We start from the raw sequence: 5,190 nt of genomic DNA, 5'->3' as shown, positions 1-5,190 counted from the left end.
TCTCAATTCAAAATCAAATCACTCCCATAAAAGAAAATGGGATCCTTCACATCCAGTCTCATTTTTTCTGATTTTGCCTCTAAATTCTATTTTTCTTAGAACAGGGGCGTGTTTGGATGTAATTTGCTTCTTGTGAAAGAGTTAGTTTGGGTGCTTCAGCTCTTGCAGACAGGGTCCCATCATGGAAGTCTGCCCTGCCACCTGTGCTGCCTCCTGCTGCACAGAATTACAGCATTTGCTGGATGGTCCTCACTGCACGTGGTTCCAAAGTGTGCAAAGTTTTACATTTCCTTCCATTATTTTCCAAATGCTGGAGACAGTCACTCTCCTGTGTCTTCCATGCATTTTTACATCCCAATTCCAAGCAATTGGCTTTGTAAGGTATCTTCTGAAGTTTTTTTCTGTGTGGTAGCTCTGTTTTTCAATTTCCTTTTTCACAGGTGCTCCTCATTGAGTGCTTTCATTCTCTGCTGAAGTAGCCAACAGCCTGACACCCTTCCCCATAAGAAAGCTTATCCTTTCAGCCACCTGCTTTCACCATGAATCTGTGAAGGACTCTGTCACATCTGAGTGAACTTAGACACAGCAATGAAACATCAAGAGAGCTTTTCCATCACTGGACTTACAGCAATTCCTTTTCTTTTGGAAGGGGGAATTTCTGACCTTGTTTCTGTAGGAGCCATGGTGCTGCTGGCACCGGCTCGCTGAGCGGGTAGGGATGTGCTTGTCACAGGGATGTGCTTGTCACAGGGATGTGCCTGTTGCAGGGATGCATCTGTCACAGGGATGTGCCTGTTGCAGGGATGCAGCTGTCACAGGGATGTGCCTGTGTAGGGATGTGCCTGTCACAGGGATGCGCCTGTGCAGGGATGCGCCTGTCACAGGGATGTGCCTGTCGCAGGGATGCGCCTGTGCAGGGATGCGCCTGTCACAGGGATGTGCCTGTCGCAGGGATGCACCTGTCACAGGGATGTGCCTGTCACAGGGCTGTGCCTGTGTAAGGATGCGCCTGTCACAGGGATGCGCCTATCGCAGGGATGCGCCTGTAGCAGGGATGGGCCTGTGTAGGGATGTGCCTATCGCAGGGATGCGCCTGTCACAGGGATGTGCCTGTCACAGGGATGCGCCTATCGCAGGGATGCGCCTGTCGCAGGGATGCACCTGTGTAGGGATGAGTCACTCCACACTCCTTGAGCCCCGCTCCTCCTGCAGCTTCCCAGGCCCAGCATGTCCCCTCCCTGCCACCCTCTGCCCACAGCCCTGGCCCTTCAGGTTACTTCGGGCTGTCCCTGCTGCTGTGGGAAGAGAAAGGAGAAATCAGACGTGGCCTTTTCGTGCTCTCAGTGTGCAGATGCTGTTCACCTTCCCAATCCTGATGAATGCAAAAATAATTCTTGCATCATTTAGTTAAAAGCCGGTGGTGTGCAGAATCGTTATATGAGTGCAGTGTGTGTGCAGCAGAGGAAAAGGTTTTAATAGGTTATAGAGCTGTACAATGAGCAGAATGAGTTCAGCAGCATTTAATTAACTGCATAAGTTGCAGCCTATAAAAAGAAATACAGCTTGTCTACAAGGCTTCTTTGTAAGTTACAGCACTTTATGTGTTGTAATAGGGAAGTCTTTTAGAAAGCTAATTAAAAATTAATCTTCAACAGTATTTTTTTGGAAGGGCTTGGAAATGTTTGAGTGCTAAGATTATTGAAGATGTACTGGAAGAAGAAAATCATTTTAAGGAAGTGATTTATCTCGGGTATTCCTCAGGGACTGCTCTGTTGAAACGTTGAAGTCCGGCAGTGTGGTTTTCCTGAGCTTGGTGTAATAGATTTACATGGCATCACAGCCTAGTCTTAATCTGAGAAGTTAATATGCACAATAAAAAAGTGAAAAATATTTATTGTAAAAGTCTTACATGGTTTTGCTGATGAAACACTTTGGATTTTTTTTTCCTCTGAGGACATTTTTCTTCCTACTTCCATCACTACTGATATTCTCTGTGAATACAGTGAGATACACATAGCTGGAGCTGTCAGAGACACACAGAGGAAGAGCAGCATGTTATTTTCCCTGTTTGCAGAGAAATGCACAGTCTCTGATAAGAACTCTCTGCTGGAGTGAGATAATTAGCTGCAGCAAAGGTGAAGGTTTGATGGAGCACTTGCTGGGGATTTGCAGAATAGTCTGTCTCTCCTTGTCCCTGATAAAAGACAAAACATTTCTCAAGGAGACCAAACTGAGGGAAAAGGTTAGTGGATTTTTTTTCGGCCAGAAACTTGCCAGTCTCTTCTCTGAGCCCAGTTATTCTTTTGGTCTCCACCATATTCTGGAAATTTTAAGTTATATAGACATGTATCCCTGTCTAATAAGTGAAGACCTGAAGTCTGATACCATGTTTTGCCAGTGGGTAGGGTCAGAGACACAGACCCACACACCAGCCTAAGGAGTAGCAAAATTTACTATAATGTAAAATTGCAAACAATCACAGAAGGATAAGCTAAGCAATGCACCTAATCATTGCTACAAAAGAATGCCCATAGTGAATGTAGATATATAACCTGTCGTTGGAAGGTTCACCTAGAGATCAGCTTTTGCTCAGGGCCTGTTGTTCAGACCTTAGTACTTCTTACCATCACTAGGTCTTCCATAATTTGGTACTCTGATTGTAACAAAGCAGTCCTTCCTCGCTGTCCATGACCATCAGGAAGTTCAGGCCACTCTACAGCCCACCTCCACCATGGATTTTCAAAGTAAAAAGCTGCAATGCTGCAGAGACTAAAAGATGTTGCAGTCAAATGCAGCTGGATAAGAGGAACAGCACGGCTTTTTTATGTTTTTTAATCTATGTGGCCATAAAAACAGCCAAAAAGATGAACTAGCCACCTCTGCCTTCCAGCACTGGGCTGTAGGAGCCACAGTGGGGACTGCCCATGCCATGCAGCAGCTGCACAGCTGTCTTGTCTTGTCCTGCATCTATGTCAGATGCAGAGGGATGGAGACCTGGAAATACCATAAAACTCCAGCTATGGCCATTCAGTGGGCAGGGCAGGGCTGGAGTGTCCTTAATGTGGACCTTTGGAGGGCAGCAGGCAGCTAACAGGGGAAGATGTGGAAAGATGTCACCACAGGTATGACAGAAGGAAAAAACTGACACAAAGGAGGGACACTGATTACCTGAGAAACGCTGTTTACTTGTCAAATGAGCAAAATCAATACTGTAGGGGTTTCATTAAGTTTGTTTTTGACAAGAACCTTTGTTCAGATGAAGCTGGCATTCCTACTGGCTGCTTCACAATAATATTCATGACTGCTTCAAAAGCCTGTGTCTGGAGATGCATGGAATCTAAATATTAGTGGTGCATTTTCACAATGGAGAATCATCAGATCTTAATGGAATTAATTTGTTTACGGACTACTAGGGCTGGCATCTGTCACTGTGATCAGCATTTGATTGTCATCTCTGGGAAAACCACAGTTTATTCATCTCAGAGCAAGGGAGAAAATTATAGAATTGAATTTTCTTCAGGTGCAAATAAATAAAGAGATCAAATTAAACTCCATGGCTGACAGGAACATGAAAGAATCCTGTAGCACCTTCTTCTGCCTCCCTTTATCTCTGTGGCTGTCACATGATGGGAAACATGTTATTTAAATGAACATGAGATTTGGATTATCTTGCAGTGAGCCTACAGTATGTTTATTGCTATCTTCTGAAATGTTTCCCATAGAATGATTCCGGACATGGTGCTTTTTGACTTGACTACCCAACAGCTTTAAAAGAATCACCACTTTTTACAAAGAGGCTTAAAGGTGAAGATTCTCAAAACAAGTTAGTCTAGATGTCCTCACCAGGCATCTCTTCTGTTCCCTTGATAAAAGAGCTGGCACTAAACAAACCAAGAAGAGTTCTTGCCAAGCCTCCTCTGCCAGAGGCCAGCAGGAGCTCCACAGGGAGAAAGTGAGCGTTACTAAATGGAACAGGCTGACCAGCTAATGCAGATGTGGTGACTCATGTATTGATGGTTTTATTTTGTTAAAATGGGTATGTCATGTCTAATGATACAGAGTGTGCCTTCTTCCACCCAAAGCTAATTTAAATGAGGCCAAGAAGCAAAATTAGGATTTTCCCTGCTCAAAGTAAAGCTCCAGCCTTAAAAAGGGTTCTAAGAAGCAGCAGATATTTCACTGACTTCTGTGGTGCATGATAAAAATCATGGGTGTTTTTCTATTGGAAAAAAAAACCCAACTAAATCTGGGTGCATTTTATTTTCTGAACTATTTTGTTCTCTACACAACTTGCTAGAATTATTTTAACATGAAGAATTTAAAAAGTGTTAAAGGAAAGTGATTTTTAAGGACTGAGGCAGAGGTGAGAGGTGTTGTTAGAAATGCTGCAGTCAAGCTGGAGGGGAAGAGATTGACTTCGTTATTTTTTCAAGTCTCTGGATGGAACAAACTTCTGGACTCGTGGGTTTATGCCACATCAAACCTGCAGGAGGATGTGCTGGTCTCACTGCCAGCACTGACCACTGTGCTGAGCTTGCCATTGAAGAGGAGTGGATGGGGAAACTGGAAATGGGGCTGACAATGGGGTTGTCATTCCTGGTATCAAGTGGGAAGCTGAGCTGCTCCCAGCTGCCCCTGACTTGCCTGTGGCAGTTTGCAGAGAAGGGAGAAGAGATTTTGGGGCTCAGATGTCTGGATGCCTGCCCCTATTTCATCCCTTGCAAACCCATACAAACTCCTACATCACCAAACCTGCTGCAGAGCCGGGGTGGGCTCAGGTCTGTGCTGATGGAGAACAATTTGCCCTCTTTACACCAGAGACAGCCCATGGCTTGCAGAACCACTGTTGCCTCTGCTCACAGCCCATCTCAGCTAATTAAGGTGAGTTTTCCAAGGCTCAGATTTCATCACTAGCTGAAGCTTGAAAGGTCTTGCTGAATATGGCAGGAACTAATACAAGCATCAAAGGCAGAGGAAGGTTGTGGTCCCTGAAACAGGCTGGTGTTTTTATCCTGTGATTCCAGCCGAGCCACATGGAACAAGAGCACACCTATATAATGCTGTGCAGGTCTTCAGCTGCCAGAAAGGTGATTTTTCATTTGTTGTGCTATTGCTATTCTGTGTAAATGCTTTCTATCTGGTTTCTTCGCAGCACAAAAATTCCTTCTAGTGTGTATGAATTAATCTGGC

The sequence above is a fragment of the Fringilla coelebs genome (genome assembly GCF_963513975.1).
Source record: "Fringilla coelebs genome assembly, chromosome: 3".
Classification (NCBI taxonomy): Eukaryota; Metazoa; Chordata; class Aves; order Passeriformes; family Fringillidae; genus Fringilla; species Fringilla coelebs.
The sequence above is the reverse complement of the archived record's forward strand: the minus strand, read 5'-3'. Positions refer to the sequence as shown.